Source organism: Ictidomys tridecemlineatus, chromosome 9, assembly GCF_052094955.1.
Source record: "Ictidomys tridecemlineatus isolate mIctTri1 chromosome 9, mIctTri1.hap1, whole genome shotgun sequence".
Taxonomy (NCBI): domain Eukaryota; kingdom Metazoa; phylum Chordata; class Mammalia; order Rodentia; family Sciuridae; genus Ictidomys; species Ictidomys tridecemlineatus.
Window position 1 is genome coordinate 52,155,713 of NC_135485.1, and position 20,090 is coordinate 52,175,802.

Here is a 20,090-nt window from a genome sequence, read left to right on the forward strand (position 1 = left end):
CAAGACTACAAACACTTGAACAATGGTTCCATTGATCCGTGTCCCCTCTCATTGCACTTTGTCAATTTCATCATGGAGCTTGCACTGGAAGTCATGCACTTTTCTTCCATGACTTAGTTAATCAAGGCACTGAATTCTCACCCACCCGCCGATTTTCTTTGTGACTTTTTCTCTTTCCTCAAACTTTCCTCCTCTACTCATGGTGGAGCCCTGAGTCAGAATTGTAGTCTCCATGATAAATGAGCATTTTGTGGAGGATACAAAGATATGTATAAGAAGTCTCCGTTTTGTCAGGCATCAATTAGATGGACTCTTAATCACCAGACTTGTTAGGGGATAACCTTCAGCTGATTCAACATCAACCATCACAGGTCTGTAAGTACATGAAAAATCGCACTCAAGAACCACCATGGTCAAGTGAGCCAACACCCAGAACAGTAAGAGATAATACTAAAACAGGATATTCTAAGACCCTATATTTGAGGGTTGGTTTTTATGCAGTGACAGATAATTATATAATAAATATTTGTCATTTAATTATTCGTACACTATGTGATTTTATTTATATTAACATATAGATATATTTACATATATGGGAGACATAATATAAAATTTTGAAAATAGCTATAGCATTTGTATTCTGAATTCAGATAGCATTGACACTAGTCACTACAAAAGTATGTGAAGTTGAGCTGGTTATTTAAATTCTCTGTGCCTCAGTTTTCTCACCACTGAAATAGTCATCAATATGATGGCATAACTTATGTCATGGGATTGTGAAGAATGTGTTTGTTAACTTGCTCTACCCCTGAAAATAATTGCTGTGCACAGCAAAATCAACTTGCACTATTAAATGACTAAAAACTTTCCACCATTATTTTACCCTTCATATAACTACAAAAATATATTCTAAATGGCACATGGTTGAAATGCTGATGATAAAAATACATTATCTTTCAAATATGAGGGGTTAGGTTTATAAGATAAGTCAAATTATAGTCTCTGGGAAAAACTCAGAAATCTCTCAAATCCAAGAAAGATCCAAACATAGCCACACCAGAGGCTGAAAGATAAAACAGAAAGTTTTGAAACAACAAGATAATAGTGATAGCAGTTGAACACATCATTACTGCAGTTTCAAGTGACAGGATCCTTAGAAGAATATTACAAGGAAAAAGAAGACCAGAAGATCACTTTAAGTTGATGTCTAATAGGTATTTCCATGATGCTCCATCCAAAAACAAATCTATGATATTTTTCAGTGCATAGTAACCTCTCTCAAGATGTACCATTGGCAGATTATTTTTAAAGTATCTATTAAAGTAAGTGAACTGAAATAATACAAAGCATATATTCTGATCACCATAAAATAAAATTAACAATCAATGTGAAATGAAATTTGAAAAATCCAAAATCACTTAGAAAGTCCACCAAACACGTCTGAATAGCAAATGGGTCAAAAACAAATCAAAGGATGATTACAAAATCATTAAAAATTATTAAAATAATTTGACAATTTTAGAGCATTCTTCAACTAATAGGCAGGCAGTATTGATACCCATGGTTACTAGTGACTGGTTATCTGCTCCCTCATGTGCTGAAATTTGGACATTAAAGAAGCATGCCAAGGCAAGCATATAAAGCAGGTAACATAGATTTCTCCCAGAAGGGAGAAGGGGGCCATAGAAGGTATCCTAGTATTCCAAGAAGCAAGGTATTCTGCCTTTCTTATATGCCTAGGCTTCCTTTGTGCTCCTGCTCTCTTCCCCTTATCTTTCTCCTTCCTGGGTATGTCTGTGACTAGGCCCAGGAAAGGCTAGCTGGGAGGGCCAAAAGGTGGGAAACAGGTGGGCTGAGGGAGGAAGTGCAGGATGGAGCAGCCCAGAACCCATTAATTAACAACTTCCCTGTACAGAGGGGCAGTGAGACACACGTCCAGATGAGCCAAACTTCACTTTCCTGTGCTCACTCCTCCAGAGCACTCCCCTCCTTTCACCAATAAGTCTCTAGCCATTGAGAGTGGTTCATAAGGAAATGCCTGGATTCCCTTTGTTCACACATTAAGCTGCTATAAGTCTCCAGGGGTTTTTCCTGTTGTTTTTTTCTGTGGTCTGTGAGTCTCTTTGGCAGCAACTGGGAGACATTTTCTTTCACCCCTTCCATAATCTTTCAAAACAAGGGTGTTAAGTGTCTTAACAACCACTAGATGTCCTCCTTACACTCTGGAGATTCCTTTAGCCACAGAGCAGAGGGATGTACTTCATGTTAGGTTTTGTTTTGTTTTTTTGTGGTCATCACATTTGAAAGTTTATAGAGGTCAGTCATGCCTCTGAGACTGAATCTTCAGTGTCATTGTCATGCTTTAAACAGAGTCCTTGTTTATTTGGCCAATGACACCAGCAATTAATTTTGCAGAACCATGATGAAAAATGGGCTTTCTGGACATCAGAAGCTCATTGAATGATGTCCGTTTTAAAAAATAGATTTTTCTCAGGCATGTGCACCTGAGTTCTGTTTTCTTGTACTCAGATGGGAGCTTCTTTCTCAACAGTTATACCAGGTTTACCAAAATTCTGTATTACTAAAAATTGGAATAAGTTTGACCCACAGATGCTCAAAAAGTGCATTTTTCTCTTCTACCAGGCCTGGGAAATGACCTAAGCACAGCATGAAAAACAAGATGTTTTATAGTATTCTGCATCCCTATCCTGAGTACCAACTGGGGGAATAAAAAAGACTCACTATAAGAAATAAATTATAGCACTGCATCTTAAGAGGCTGATTTTACAAAAGAAAAAAATGGTTAAAATGACCTATGCATGAGGTTTTACCTCTTAAACTCAAAATAGCATCTTCCCTTACTTAACTTCTGCCAGATCTCTCTCTCCAAGGCCTGCATTTGAAATGTAACTTACAGAAGTTTACAGAGATTTCAGAACTTGAAAAACTTGGGAGGCTTGCAGAAATTATTATTCAAAACTGATCTGAGACAAAAGAAAAAAGGAAATAACTTTTAAATTCAAGCCCCATGTACGACCTAAATGGCCAACTGTCTTATCTACACACTACCACCTACTTTCTTAACAAGTTCCTTCCTAAAACAGAGAGGGAAAATGAAATAATCTCATATATATGTAAGACTTCTTTACCTTAAAAATGTTTACCCAAGGATTTCTGGAATCTAACATTCTTTAAACATCTGAACTGATTCTAATTTGATCCAAAAGTTCACTCTGATCTGATCAAAGTTCTGGATTTTCTTGTACTAGAGAAATTGTGGTCATGTCATTTTTTTAACTTCTGTTTTATTAAAACTTTCTATATTCTTGAGCTCATGGATCCTGCATACCTAGACAAATATATTTCTGAACTATTTTATTTTATCTAAGTACAAAGTACAAAGTTTTTTACACTGTCTTTGTTCAAAGACCAATTTTTCAAAGATTAACTCTCAAATACATTGGAAAAATCTCCTTTTTAGAGTCCTAAGGAAGATATAGACATGGTGAAGTAGGGAATAAATCTAATAGTCTTCAAGAACACATGGCCACCTGAATCTTTAATTTCAGTGTCTAAATGGCTGTTACACTTCACACCTAACATTTCCAAATATACAGGCTTGCCTATATTTAAGTCATAATGTAAAATAATGGCAGGCTCTATTTTAATTTCTATCAGATTAAATTAATTAGAGGTATTTTAAAAACTTTTGTATTATTGTTTCATACCTGTGGAAATCTACCTACAAAAAGCTGCAAGATCTTTCTTTCCTGTCTGTTCTATGCATATGTGCACACCTATGTATTATACTATTGTGTCTACATATGTGCTACATATATTATGTACATGATATCAAGATTGGCAAAAATAAATGAGCACTTATAAATAAAATTTTAAATGAGAAATGGATGCCAAATAGCATTTAGTTCACATGACTTTTGAAAAAGTTAAACAGATGAGAATAAATATGTCTTTAAAATTACTAACTCACAAGTTTTTCTAGGTGGTCAAATAATTAATAGAGTGTTGGTTTCTATAAAATATCTAAAATGTAATATCCCTTGTTTATAGAATTTTTCTTCAATAACAAAGAAATAACTATTACTATTTGTAACAATTATCTGATATCTTTTATCTTACAGTTAAAAAAAATTAAATTAGACTTAACATCAATAGGATTAATCATAAATGTGCTTGGCAGAGGAGACACCTGATTAATTTGGAAAGTTAAAATGCTGACACATTAACTGCTAATAAAAAAATCAAGAACTCTTGACTTCTTAGATTCCATAAAGTAATATATTCAATCATACAGTGTATTTTCATAAATTGGTAAATAAAAAAGTTTAAGATTTCTTTCTTTCTGTGTCTTTATAAAAAAAAGTTTGCTAAGATTTAATACTCTATCAGGTATAATTTTATATAAAAACAGTACAAAAGTTTTCAGTTGGGTTTAAATTAAAGGACTAAAAATATGAAGTATTTCATCTTATTAAAGTAGAGTAATTTGTTTAAATTCAGAAATTTTATAAGGATTGTTTCAGAATGTAAATTTTTAACTTTATTTTTTAGTTGTTGATGGACCTTTATTTTATTCATTTATTTATATGTGGTGCTGAGAATCAAACCCAGTACCTCACACATGTGAGCCAAGCACTCTACCACTGAGCCACAACCCCAGGCCCCAGAATGCAATTTTTTAAAAAGGGGTGAACAATAACAAAAGAGATATAAGAAAGTTGTAGGTAATGGAGTGCATTTTAATATAAAAAGTAGAAGGAAAAAGAAATGTTTCTGTGTGAAAAAGAATTATGTGAACAATTAATAATAAAAAATTTAAATTAAAAAATAAACAAATAAATAAATAAAAAGAATTGTGTGATAATATAAAAAGCTATAGAATATCTAAGTAAATTGCTAAGGTTTGTGGAGGTGAAATTTAAAAAAGTTTTTGTGTAACTAAGTTGGCTACTTAACACTATAAGTTAAAGTTATTCAAGGTTTTTTCTTAAGGCTAAATATTAATGTACTTATATAAACCAAAGTTTCATTCTCTGTGTATTAAACTAAAAAAGAATTCTTAAAACATTAAATTGCTCTTATCCAACAAGATAATATCTCATGACTAGTTAGTTTTATTATTTAGAGAAATTGTCTTAAAGGAATTAGGGTTTGTACAACTCTAGGTAAACAATAGCTGTTATTTTAGAGTAATACACTACACTACAAATTCTGAATTTACCTTTAAAAGCTAAACTTTGTTAATATAATATAATATAATGCCTTTTTTGTATACTTGATGTATTCATATATTTCAAGTATAAAAATCACTAAAATAAAAAGTATTGAAAAACATTTTACTGAGTTCATGTTCTTCAAACTAAATCTTTCTATAACAATAGTCTCTTTCAGACTTATATAAAAATAATGGATTGTGGGATGGGGATATAACTCAGTTGTTTGAATGCTTGCCTTCAATGAACAAGCCTTGGGTTCAATCCTCAGCACCACACACAAAATAATAATAATAATAATAATAATAATGATAATAATAACAACAACAACAACAACAATTTAGCTGGAGGCTTATTTATATTATTTAATTTGTAATTAGAGAAAAATAACCTGCTATCAATAAGTTATATGTAACATTTCATGTGACTCTTTACACTGGGCTGGCAATTTAAATGTATTTTATAAGTCAATAGGAAGGCATGGTTTATTTACAAGTTAAACATGTGGAAAATAAAAACATTTTGTCACTTTCTCACCAAAGGGAGCTAAAATCTGTCAGATCAATTGAGGTGGCTCCGACACAAAACACCAAGCAACCTGTGTGTGCAAAAAAAAAAAAAAAAAAAAAAAAAAACCACCACCAGGCACTGAAAGAACCGCCTGTCAATCAGAGGGGTCTCCTGGCCAGTACTGAGTCTTAGCCAGCTCTCCCGACCAACCCCAGTAGGACAAGGGACTCTAAAAACCCCTTTTCCTGTCCCAAGCCCTTCCTTCCTGCCCTAAGCCCAGTACAAATTCAGTCTACTTGAGCCCCATGCCTTTCTCCTTAGATCCTATTTTTACCCTATTGGTCTGAGGATCCTGCCCAGAAGCAAAATCTCAATAAAGCCTCATTCAGCAGCCCTTAAATCTGCCTCCTTTTAGTGGCTGCTGCCTGACCTTACATCTGGTGCTGAAACCCGGGAGAGCTTTTCAGGCCTCTTCCATACCTTACATCTGGGGAATGAGGTCCACCCTCTCCCCCTTCAAACAAACCAACAAATTCCTAAGCTGCTCCTTCTTTCCCTCTCCCTTCATCTGGGCTGCCAGGAATGGGGTATGGTCCCTCATTTCCCCTGACCATCAAGCCCCTCTCCGGCCACAGGGGCCTATCCATAAGTCAGGAGTGTGCCATAGACTCCCACCCATTCTGTTTAAGGCCCCAGGAACTTTGGAAATGTCCCAGTACTCCGGCTAGCCACTCTGATCCATTTGGGCCCCCAGTGGGTTGCATGGATACCTCAATCCATGCCTGGCTCTTATCCATTCCTCAGGTGAGTGCAATCAGAATTTGGGATGCCTTTTTCTGATCCCACCTACACCTGAGGGTGCCAGAATGTCATTGAAAACATCGAATCTTCCTTAGACCCCAAAAGTCTTTGGAAAAATCTATATTCAGGGGCTGGGAATGTGGCTCAAGTGGTAACGCACTTACCTGGCATGCCCGGGGCGCTGGGTTCGATTCTCAGCAAAAATTTTCTCTCTCTCTCTCTCTCTCTCTCTCTCTCTCTCTCTCTCTCTGAGAAAAAGAAAAAAAAAGAAATTCTATATTCAAATTTTGACAAGTTAGGACTCAGACCAATGCTATAACTGCCAGGTCTTTACTGCACTGTGGCCTTGCCCCAGTGTGACTTAGACAATGGTCACAATGGCCCCCACAAAAAACTATTGATTTTAATCCTTTACTGAATTGGACAATTTCTGTCACCAGATAGGGAAGTGGGCAGAATGTCCTTACATATGGAGGTCACAGCACCTTCTCCCCCAGTCTAGAAACCTCCCTCACCCCTCCATCTTCCTCTTCTGCAGCCATGATTCCTTCACCCACCTCTTCTACTGATAAGTCCTTCCCTATCCTCCTGCAATGGGTTTCTCCACCTACTCATTCATCTCTTCTCTGTCAGTGTCCACACCCGGTGCCACCAGGCCTTCTTACCAGCTAATCCAAAGCTCAAACAAGCTGAGGAGGGTCCTCCAACCCCTATCCAAGATCTTGTGGAAAGGCTCAATTGCATAAAAAGGTAACACTCCAAACCCAGGGCTTGGCAGCGGCCCTGAGGCCTACTCCTCCAACAAAATCTTCATGTGAGAACCAGCATCCCTCTCCACCAGGGACTTTCTTCAAATATGAATGTGAAGGTCATTGGCTCACCAATGACCAAACCCATGGTGCCACCCCAGGCCATGTCCCATCTGTAAGCACACAGGACATTGGAAGAGCAACTGCCCCATGGATGGCTCTTCCTGAGTGCCTCCATGTGGAGTATGACCAGCCAGGCAGTCCCTTCTCTTGAACTATTAATGTTCACAGAAGACTGAAGAAGCCCAGATTGGAGGACCACCACCACCCTTGATGAGCTCAGGGTAATGCTCCAGGTAATGGGTAAGTTCATAATATTTCTTGTGGACATTGGGGCTACCTATTCTGTCTTGCCTGCTTACTTTAGGCCTCTGTTTTCTTCCCAGGTCTCGGTTATGGGGATTAATGGCAACCCTCCTCACCAAAGTGAACTGCTAAACTGGCCTATTCCCTGGAGGGACACCCTTTCACACACTCTGGTCATTCAATCCTGTCCTAGGCAGAGATGTTCTCCAATTACTAGGAGCCACCCTCCAAGTACACCCCCAAGAATACTACAACACATCTGCTTCTGCCTCTAATCCTTACTCTAATAATCTGACAGTATCTAACATGCCATTGCCCCTGACCTAGTCGATCCCCAAGTCTGGGATACCTCCAAGTTCATCATAATCTCCCACCACAAGCCAGTCTGTATCCAGCTGAAACCCCAAACTAAATTTCCTATGTGTCCCCAATTTCCTATCTCTAAAACCCATGGGGAGGGACTTAATTCCATCATGGACTGGTTATTTGCCCAGGGACTCCTCATCCCTCCTGACTCCAGCAGCATCTCACAAATTCTGATGTTGGAATCTCAATTTACTCCCTACATTAAAATGTCAAGCCATGTAGATCATTAACCTGCTATCTGCCTTTGTATCATGATTGCCAGAACCCTGTTAGCTATAAGTTCCCAACACTAGCCCCTTTGTAACTTCTTGTGCTATAAATACCTTTCTTTCCTGAGAGCTGTTGCTGTCCTTTACCCAGGTTTTCCAGTGAGGTATTTGCTGGCCAGATCTCTTGTGTACGCAATATAAGCTTACTTTAATTTGGTTTAAAATTAGAGTTGGTGGTCTTTTCTTTGCATCATGGGTTCAACACTAAGTTCTGTAAGAAAAATATAAATTTTATTCTATTAAATGTGTTCTTAAAAAGTTTTTATAAATTCTTGATATATGACAAAAACTGTTTTAAGATCATTTTATTTCTGGGTCTCTACAAAGCAAGATCACCAAGAGTTTAAATTCAAATTAATAGATGTAATTCTATATGCAAACCTATGAAGAGTTTTAGCTATGTTTTGATTAAAATACTGTTGAAATCATAAATTATTTCATATTATTGAGGTAAAGAATAATTTTCTTAAATTGAAAATTTTTTTAAGATTGTTTTAAAATGTACCCTTAGGGGAAAATGAGTCAGCAAATAAGAGAAAGAGATATAAAAAGTTTTTGGAATTGGGATGCATTTTGTTAAAAAAAATTAAAGAAAAAAAAATGATTTGGGATGAGAAAGTATTTTATATGATAGAGTGACTCTTTGTTCCCCATAAAGTCCTAGATGGACATGAGGGAAAAGCTAAGAATGTAAACAAGTTGTAGATTGTCTAAGTAAGTTGGAGATGGTGGAAAGTAAATATCTTAGGAAATTTTTATGTGTGAGTAAGTTGGCTATAATGGACACAGTGAATGTTATTTAAGGGTTTATTAGGTCAAAATTTAATGAACTTGTATAAAACCAAAATCTAATTTTTTATGTTTAAGCAAGATTTTCTTAAAGCACTTAGTTATCAAGATAATCTCAGCATTTTTTCACTTAGGGAAGTAGTCCCTTTTTTTCTTTTCAATCAAACATTAAATGAAAAGACCATAAAATGAATTTGTCATCGATGAATGTAAAGACTGCATGCTGCTGGAGGATCAGTCATCAATGAATTGCTTTCCTGTAACACTAGAAGGTTGTATACCTGCAAATCTGACCTGAATTTATTTAAAATTTAGAGGGAAGTAAACTCAATATGTTCACTGACAATGGTGGTGACCAGTACAGGGGTCCAATCTCAGTGTCCTTCCCAATCTCTAGGAAGGGCATAAACTAGAATATAATCCCTCTTCTAGTTCCAATTAAACAAAACAGTTATAACTTGGAAACCATTCTTAAAATAATTAAGATTTTTTTATGTACCTTTCTGTTTTAAAGTCTGTTAAATAATAATTTCATAGCACTGGTTAAATAAAAAAATGTTATTTTAGGTTATTTAATATGTTTAGATTGACAACTTATATATATGAATCAAAGTACATATACATCTAAGGACTTAGTATGTTTGAGCTTCATCCAAATGTTATGCAGCAGTTTCTACAATTAATATAATGTAAATTTAATGCCTACAAGATAAATAATAAGTGTTCCCTTTAATACAGCATGTATTGTATCTGAAACTTAAACATATAAAATAGTCCATGAAACTTATGGATGGCATTTATACATTATTTTTTCTGCATCAGTTTGCTTTCTAAATAAGCATTTGGTTATTGTAAATCAGAAATGCACTTATATATTATGTAATAAGTCCATTATGGTAATTATTACTATTTCCTAAACTTGTATATTTTTATCAATACTAAAGCTATATTTTTAATTTTTATCAATACTGTTAACCTATGTAGACCTCTAGTTATGGTTATCCTGAGTTTTGCTTCAAAGTTGTAATTAAGCTAACATGAAGACATCTGTGTAACTCTGCTGCTAATTGTTAGTGACTTTCTTGTATGTAAAAACTATTCATGTTCTCCAAGTGTGAAAGCCTTATAAATATAATTTATATATAAATACATATATAAATATGTTATATTTATATATAAATTTAATTATATATTGTATATAAATTATATATAAAGTTTATATATAATTTATATACATTTATATATAAATCATAATTAAATAAAGCCTAGTGCTTAGGAAAAGCACTTTATCAAGGTGATGTCCCCTTAACTAAAGTTTTTAGTAATAATAGATTTTTTCATGCTTATAGAAATATAGAAAATTTATATGGGGATTTATTTATGTCAGTTAATTTTTTGTAACTGGATAAAAATAATCATTATCAATAAGCTATATATGAAAATTATGTTGGTCATTACATAGGGGTGGAAATTTAAATGTGTTTTTAGAAAGATAATTAGAAGAGCCTAATTTACAGGTTGGCAGTGTGGATCCTGGAAATATTTTTCCACTTTTGCTACTTTTATTAAGTTGCTTAGGGCCTCACTTTGTTGCTGAGGTGGGCTTTGAATTTTTGATCCTCCTTCCTCAGCCTCCCAAGCCACTGGGATTACAGACATGTGCCACCATGTCCAGCACATCTTTCCTTTTCTTAAAAGAGAAAATAATTTGAAAGCAGAACAATAAGAACAACTACAGCCACCAAAACATCCAGATTTAGATTGTTATGATGAGCTACAGATTATAGATTCTTTCTAAAATAATGAAAATCTATAATAAATTAGAACAAGAAGTGAATAATTTAGAAAGACATAGGCAGCCCAACTCATCAAGCTTGATGAGCATGTAAAATACTCTTTGTCCTATTCATTGAATATTCTAAATTTAGTGATCTTAATTAGGAAGTAAAATAGGTTAGAAAGAATTACCAAGAAAAAAGTTCTCCATAGTATGAATTTCTGAGGTTTTAGTTAGTTTTATTGTTTGTTTTTGATATTTTGAAACTTTTTAAATAAAATTTTTATCTATAAAGAAATCTCCATTTTTAAAGACATTTCCCTATCTGTGAACTAACTTCTATAACAAGAAAGATAGCAACTTAAGTCTACATAACAAATGTCATTTTTTACCCTTTTTCTCCTTAACTCCTTTTATCAGAAAAAAATTATGTTTTTATCCAAGTTTGATGTCTTTGAGTTGAAATTTTTCTACCTTGTTTCCCTTAGAATGATACTTCAGAAGTGTCAATTTAGGGCTACTGATTATTTAGGGTAATGGAGAAGAATGATAGCCTTAAGAGGGAGGAAAACTATTTGGAAAAGGAAATGAAGAATCTAAATAAATGTTATAAGAAGATCTTTATTGTCTGTTTGCATTTTGATTATGTTATAACTACACATGTGTTGATTTTCTGTAGATGTGTTTGTATATTGTGTATGTGGTATCAAATTACCTTAGAAATAAATAAGTACTCATAAATCCAATAAACCCAAATACTTTTCAAATTTTACATAACTTGGTATAATCATAAGTAAATAAAACCTAGTATTTCTCTAAAAAACTGATATATCTTGTCATCAAGAAAACACCAATTTATTTAACTTTATTGTACTTTTCTAACATCCACATACTGTTAAAATAGTTAATAGGGAAAAACACTTTAGATGATAGCTAGGTAACAGCACTTAATGTCTCAAAATTTTGAAGAGCAATTCAGATATAATTGTTAAGAACAAGTAAAATAACAAATGTAAATGGAATAAACATTTATAAATGAATTCTCTGTAGTTTTCAAAAAAAATTTTTCAGTAACTTAAAATGTTATGGTTTGGATATCCCTCCAAATCTCACATGTGAAATAATGCAAGAAAGTTTGGAGGAAAAATAATGGGTTATAAAGAGTCTTAACCCAATTTATGAATTAATCCTCTGTTAGGGATTAACTGAGTGGTAATTAAAGTAGTAGAGTGTGGCTGGAGGGGGTGGGAATTGGGACATGGCTTTGAGGTATATATTTGTATCTGGGGAGAACAGACTCTCTCTCTGCTCCTGATTGTCATGTGAGCTGCTTCCCTCTGCCACACTCTTTCTCCATGAAACCCCAAGAATGGAGCCTATTGTCTGTGGACTGAAACCCCTGAAACCATGAGTTATGAAATAAATATTTCCTCCTCTAAAATTATTCTGGTGGGGTCCTTTTAGTCACATCAGTTGAAAGCTGACTAAAACAGCTTATATTATAAATTGTACAGGTATATTCAACAGATAGTTAACTCATTTTTTTCAGGAGAAGGTGTGGTGCTGGGGTTTGAACTCAGGGGCACTCTACCACTAAACCACATCCTCACCTCTATTTAGTATGTTTTAGAGACAGGTTCTCACTGAGTTGCTGAGCACCTCACTTTTGCTGAGGCTGGCTTTGAACTTTCGATCCTCCTGCCTCAGGCTCCCAAGCCACTGGGATTTACAGACATGCACCACTGCGCCCAGCTGTTAAGTCATTTTTAATTCAAAATACTAAATCACCAACTATTTAAACTATGATTTAAAGAAAATAAACTAAATATATTTGGATCTATTTCTACATTTAAAAAGTTCATAAGGAGGAATTACATATTTATACAATTTATTATTCTATAAAATTTAAATTGCTAAGAATCAATAGCAAAAACTAAAATCACAAAGGTAAAATGAGGTAGAATAGAAAAGATAAGCCTAAGTAGAAAGGAGAATAACATAGAAGAACTAGAAATGTAAAAACTCATGAACACTTTTACTCCCCAAGCATGAATTCTTAAAACATCCAACAAATCCTAGCACAATGTAAGTTCAGATAATGAGTGCCGATATATTTTAATTTATAGAACATATTTTTAGATAATTAAATTAAGCCTAGGGAAAGACATTGTTAAAACCCATGAGATGCTATCTTATGATAGTATCAAATCTAAAGATTTTGCAATGAACCAGATGATTTGACATGCTGTGTGCTCCAAAAACAGAAGAATTAAATTCATTAAGCTGACACTACCCTACAAACCTCTCATATTCACAATTTACAAAGTTTCTTTCAAAGGAATCCTGAGACTCCAAAAGCTTGTTCATTTTTAAGCACCTACAATCCCTCTCCCTTTGATTGTGTATCCTACTGTATTGTTTGCTTTCCTGAATAAATTTTCTTGCTTTCCTAAATAAATCTCTGCTTGTGCCTCTTTTGATACAACCCAAAATTCATTCAGGGCTGAGGTAAGGTCATAATCTTCCTTCAGGAAGATCTTCTCAGGCTTCATCCTATGACATTTCTGTGATGAGATAGCCAAGAGGTAAATTGAGGCACAATCTTACAATATTGCTTCTCCTTCTGCTTTGTGTTTTGGCTCTGACTTATTATATTTTAACACCTGTACACTCTCTCTCTCTCTCTCTCTCTTTCTCTCTCTCTCTCTCTCTCTCTCTCTCTTTCTTCCTTCACATTCAAAGACTAAAGAGTATAAGTATAGTCTGATAAACTTGGCATGCTCTACTTCTTGAATGTCTGGAGACTATCCATATACAGTGTAGTTTAAAGTGGCAATTGGGTGGTGGTTGACACTGTCCTTGGGGACCTGTTAGAATCTTTGAATTCTAACTGTGCTAAAGTCTACTGGGTTTTTCTTCCATTATTTTTTTTTCATTTACTTTCTTATATATAGTAATTTTAGGGTTAATTGAATAACCTTTTAGCTTACTGTCTCTGCCTCCCCCCATTTCTTTCTTTCACTCTTTTTTCTTATCTTTCTTTCTATGGATACCAAAATAATTTATTATTCATGGCTGCTTATCTTGATCAGAACTACACATCTGTTGACTCTCATATTAATTTGAGATGAAAGTAAACATAGTGTCTGTTTAAAAATCCAAGATGCTAAAACCACACAAGCTATCTTAATTTCTTTCATTTTGTTATGAAATAAAATTTCTCTCCTCATCCCCTTGTCTTTGGCAAAAATCTTATAAGAAAATTTTCTTCCTTATTTACTCCATTGCATTGTGGGCTGTCAATTCTTAGATATGTCTCTTTATCTTAACCCCTTTAAGAAAAGAAAAGAAAGAGGAAGACAAAATAATATCTTTGAGAGCATATGTGGGGCACAAACCCACAGTGGTGACTCCCGCTAAAGTAATGGTTTTACATGGATACTGATCTCTTTGATTTAGCAATCTACCCCAATCTGTGAGTCCTCACATGCTTTGAGATATCTGTTTTGAATTTAATTTGAACTGGAAGTTCTCTCTGTTCTAATTTCAATGTTCTGTGTGTGCTCTTACTACAGTAACTGGGAACTTTTAATTTTTGACAAATACCTCTTCCTCTCTGACTTCATCTTTTTTTCTGGTGAATTCACTTTTGGCTCTTTACCCTCTATTATTTTTTTCCTGTTTGTTTATTTTCTACAACTGAAGACTTTTTGTAAAGGAACACTTCTGGAGGAATACCTGTGAAGGAGATGCACAAAGGACAGACACAGACACACAGGGAAGGTGCAGACAGACAGAAGGATGGCAGACAAAAGAATGTCTACCTCTCTCTGCCACTATCTTTATTAACCCAAAAGTTACATATTATCCACCACCAATGACAACACTCTAACCAGCATTCCTTTAACCCTGAGTGCTAGCTAACTGAGATAAGGTCCAGGTTACTGCAAACAGAGAGCCTTTCACACCTAAGGTGTTACTATGAAAACCAGGTAGAATACCTGCATAGTTATCTTAATAGCCTCAGAGGGAGACTACTGTGGGAATCAGGGTGCCAGTTACTCTCTGGGAGTCTGCTCACATGATTTCTTGTCTACTTCCTAGGTCAGAATACCTACAACTTTTGCCTCTCTTTCTACATACTTTTTTCCTCAACTGTCTTTACTCAGGAATGAATTTCTCAAGAGTTAATCCTCAACTCACTTGACACTAAAAAGAAAAATAGAATAAATCTTCCCAGTTGAAGGGTCCTAAAGAGGGGAATAACAGTGATGATAATTAATGTGAATATTCCTCATGAATGACAAGTCATGCCTGAACTATTTATTGTCAACCATGACCAGAAGTTACTGCCATTGCCACCTCCAATTATAAGGACCTTTCCCACGTCTGTATTATGCAATAAAATCTATGACAGGCTCTATATCTGACATGTTCTCTATCTAGTGACTATTTCTTTCTTGTTGCATACCAGGGGGACCAATTACCTAGTGAATGAAAACTATTAAATCTTTGTTTTCAGTCATTTTCATGTATATTTGTGTATGTAAGTGCATAGTATTTTGTGTCTTCATATGTGCTTGTGTCTGCATATTTTTTACATGGCATCATATTAGCTTACAAATAAATGAATGCTTATAATTTTTCCAAAAAACATAAACCCTAAAGTCTTTTAGTTCACATGACTTTGGTAAGTCTTAAAAGCAATTTTGTTGGTAAGATAAAAGTAAAAATGTTTTTAGAATTAAAACAATTGATCTTAATTTGCCTAGGTTGCTAGCCATAAAATTTTAACTATGCTCATCTGATACTTTGTTCATTATGGGTAATATAAAAAACTGTTAAAAATAAATTTGGGAAAAGTAAATATATAAATTCTTATAAGAATGCTCTTCATATAATTTAAAATCTAAGTCTTATATGTGTAAGCAAAGAACTGAAAGAAGGGAACAGAGAAGAGAGGTGCCTCAAAAACAATACAGAATTTTTTGGGACAAATTTGTGAAGAGGGGCACAGTGCAGAATGAAACCTGTCTTCCACTTACAACCTGAGGTACTTATAGGGAATTGAGGGAGGGGGAGATTTTTGTTTAGGCATTTTCAGGATTTCAGTCCTGATAACAATTTCCTTGCTTATGATAATGAAATGTTTCTTTGCATGATGATAGAGCATTGAGGGAGTTTAGGTCAAGCTGAATCAGAGTGTCCACGAAGTGATTTTTGCTTTAAAATGGAGGATATGTTTCAGTGGCATTGCCTGTATCAACTTCTAAGAATACAATAGATGTAAAATATCTGAGTCATTTATAAGTTAAAATACTAAAATAATGATTGTTAAATATAAATTTATTTATATTTACATATTGTCTTCTTAAAATCTAAAAGATTACTTTTGGGCCTATGGTCATGTTATTATAAATTATAATAGGAAGAAAATATCAATTTGTTTTGGGATCTTTACTAATAGGCAAGTTTACTAAAAGATAAAAACCTAATTAATATATGTAATTTTATATACAAAAAATACACAGAATTTATACTGAGCTTTGATGAAAACACTATAATAAAAACATAAAGCATTTTATAACATTAAGGATAAAGTAATTTTTCTAAATTCAGAAATTTCAGAAGAGCTCTTTTAAATTGTAAACTTAAGGAAGGGAAGGCAGAAAAAGTAGAAAAGACTCAACAATAAGGAGAAATATGTATGAGTGTTACAAATACAAGAGCTTTTTTCTTAGAAAAAATTTTGTATGTAAAAATTAAGAATTTCATCCTAATTTCCATGATAGAAAGGAAACAGATAGAACAAAATTAAGGATATAAACATGTTGTAGATTGTAGAAATAAAACACAGAAGCTTGTGGGGGATAAGCCTTAAGAAATTTGTATATGGAGTTTGGTTTTATTAAAAAGATTATTTAAGGGCTGTTTTTGAGGTCAAAATTCAATATACTAATATAAGACCAGAATCTAATTTTCTATATTTAAAATAAAGAGGTTTTTCTTAAGCTATTTATCTGCTCTTGGTTAAGTTTGTAAAAAATTACTTACTATGGAAAAGCAAACTGAACATGTTCAGCTTCATGTCTCTGTTTATCAAGGTGTTACCACTGTTGGCCATTGACGAGTCCCTGCTTCCTCAGTGTTGAAGAATAACACCAGAGAAGCACATTGAGGCAAGGTCAGAGTAGAAGTTAGAAGTTTATTAAAGGACAGCTGAAAAGACTTCTCCAGGAGGAAGAAGGGGACCCAAGAGGTGGAATCCATGGAAGTGTGGTTGTCTCCCATTTTTATAGTTTTGGTGATGGAATGTAAGGGGAAGGGTTGGGACACAGGTGGGCCAAACAAGTAATCTGGGCAGTAAGGACTTCATTAACACTTCGTTGGGATGGGCTATCTTCAAATTTGCTGGAGCTGTTCATTAACATTTCTTTGGGATGGACTTTGGGCCTAGAGGCTTTTCCAGGACTTCATTAACATTCCATGAGTTGTCCTGCATTTCCCAGAATCATTGTCAGCATGGCCTCCATTTTAGATTTCACTCCATATTAGACCCGATTTACCTAACTACACTAACTACCTAACTTTAAATCTGGCTTCATTTCCCTTTCTAATTTTGGGAACTCCTTACTGCTGTAAGGAAAGGGGGCAAAGATCCTTCTGGCTTCTTCAGGCTGAAAGGGGACTATGTGGGGCAAGCAGTTTGGAGTTCCCTTTAAAAATTGGGTCTATCAAGTGGTCCATGATAGAAGTCCGATTGAGAAATAATAGGCTAGAGGGCCATTTGAGTGATGGGTTGTCTATAAGAGAAACAAGAATTCATTAGTACTGGAACAAGATTAATGCAGCAATAAATGCTATAGCACAGGAATATGCCAATAAGTATGATGCCAAAGACAGAGACTAACAATGTTTTCCACCAGGAAGTAACAGAGAACCAGGAGCTAAGATATTGTTTCCATGACAAAGTTGCTGAGGACATGGCTTCTATCTCAGCATGTAAATCTTTAAGTATATTTGTCACATTGCCAGAATTGTCAGGGATGTAAACACAACATTTCACTTTTAGGGTTACAGATGTCCTTTCCCTTAAGATATAGTTTAATAATTTAATGTCATCTGATCTTGCAAAATCCTTTTACTAGTATGACCTCTGTTTCTAATAGAGAAATCTTTAATTCTGTTACTTAGGGCTGGATAACCATACTAAACACCAAGCCTACCGGTGTAGGTTAGAAATAAAGGCTTTAAACTAAAAACTCCTCTGGCAGTTCTTTTTAATAGTTATCAAGTATTTCTGTCTGAGAATCTCCTTTGTAGCCTCCAGTTTACTTATTTTGGGAAGTTACATTTAGCTATTATTATTTAAAATACCCAGGAATGGCTGTGTTTTGGCTTTAACCATCTTTGCTAAGTGTTTAAAATGAAGCAAGTCAAACTGACTTTTGTTTCTATCTATTGTTAACAGTCAGCTGAGTTTCCCTGGGAGTCCTGGGGGAACTTTACAGCAGCTTCTCAGTTCCGCTAGTGCCATTTGCGCTAGGATGGGTCCAGGTCTTGCTTGACCATGTGGCTTCCCTCAGAAGCATCAGGGGTATCTCCCTTCTCTGATGACCCTCCTCTTCATAGCAAATGCACTGATTGTCTTTCTGTCCTCCAGTGGTCTCATTAATCTCCCTGATCGGGAGGTTATGTGGCCCAGAGTTGCAAAGCTCTTTGGAGAAGTCCCCTGTTCCCTGGATTCAGACTGACTCAGAGGGCAAGAGCCAAAAATTGGTTTTCTTAGCCCTTTTAATTTAACTTTAATTTTAAAACTTAATCATAAACATCCAGCAAATAAATTTCAACAGCCTTATATTAAGAGTACTGGGCTTTAATGTCTATCTCTCTATCCTGAAGGTGATAACTCATTATATTAAATTAACCCAGGTTGTGTGTTTTTAAATCAGTACCTCTGCAAAATATTAACAGGCAATCTTTAGACCATTTATAAGAAAACTACAAAATAAAATTAACAAGAGTAAAAACGTTTAGTTCATGCAATAGCTACCTTGAATTTTGGCAGAGTTATACATCATAATCCCCTGTTTGAGATCCTAGTAATCTTGACAAAAAACAACTTTTGGACACAACTTTAAATGTACTGAAATCTGGCCTACTTCTTGCATAGTCACTTTCACATGTAGTGAGATGGGACATAGATCCTTATCTCAGGTAAGGCAGGGTTCTTCATAAATCTTAAGTACTGTAGTTCTGAAACTGATCTTTGCTTTTTAAACATCATTTTACAAAGCCTACATAAATTGTTGTTTAAGTTTACATGAATATTAGCTAACACAATATAATATCACACCTAAAACATGAATTAAAGAAAATATGAAAGCTTTTAACCTTTTGTAGAAAAGTAGCAATGTACTTTTGTGTTTTGCAATAAAACCTTTACACAGATTAGGCTCTCATTAACTTAAAAATGCACTTAAATTGTATCTTAGTGTAAAAAGTAACATAGAACTTTACATATCTTATTGATAACAAGTCCAGTTATAGAAGACAAATGATATAAATAAATCTCCAACATTTTATAAGCCTAAAATTATCATACAACTTTAGAACACCAGCTTGATATAATGCTCTTTTTTTTTTTCTTACAGACTTTTATACCTGGAAGATATGAACACATTAATAGCACCACAATTACATTGATGTTTTTATATTAACAAAGTTTAGCTTTTTAAATAAATAACATAGCACAATTCTCTAAAACATCAGTACTTGTTTAACCACTGTTTAATTTCTTTAAGATTACTTGCTCAAAAAACTTACATATAATCAACTTATACAGACCTTCTTTATCACTTACTTAAACCCTCTTAATTACTTAGTAGATTCTCTTATCCAGAAACACATTTTCCCTCTATTAAATCCATACCTAGAACCTTTTAATTTTTATTTTCTATCTGTTAATCTCCTTATGTTCACATTTTGAAACATACTTGTAAATTTTTGAATTTAGGCAGATTATTTCATAGACATCAACATTTTATTAGGCTCTTTTTTGAACACCTAGAAAAATGTATAAGCTTAATTTTAAAGACGTCTTGTCTTTACTTTTATCTGTTTACCCAATTTAAATTGAACCATTTGCAACACGTGAATCAAAAATATTTGGATCCATTTTTTTTTAATTTTTCATGAGCACTCCATCTGTCAATTGTCTTATCACTGC

At 34.3% G+C, this 20,090-nt stretch overlaps 2 long non-coding RNA genes across 2 annotated transcripts in view; both read right to left on the bottom strand.

The window, feature by feature from the left end:
• The window catches only part of LOC144366701 (uncharacterized), a 62,114-nt gene extending 55,319 nt beyond the window's left edge, over positions 1-6,795 (bottom strand). The window contains exon 1 of the long non-coding RNA XR_013425802.1: positions 6,710-6,795. This is a non-coding gene — a long non-coding RNA (uncharacterized LOC144366701). The remainder of the gene's footprint in view (positions 1-6,709) is intronic.
• Positions 6,796-8,350: 1,555 nt separating this feature from the next.
• Positions 8,351-20,090, bottom strand: part of LOC120892259 (uncharacterized) — a 30,153-nt gene continuing 18,413 nt past the window's right edge. The window contains exon 3 of the long non-coding RNA XR_005736856.2: positions 8,351-8,506. This is a non-coding gene — a long non-coding RNA (uncharacterized LOC120892259). The remainder of the gene's footprint in view (positions 8,507-20,090) is intronic.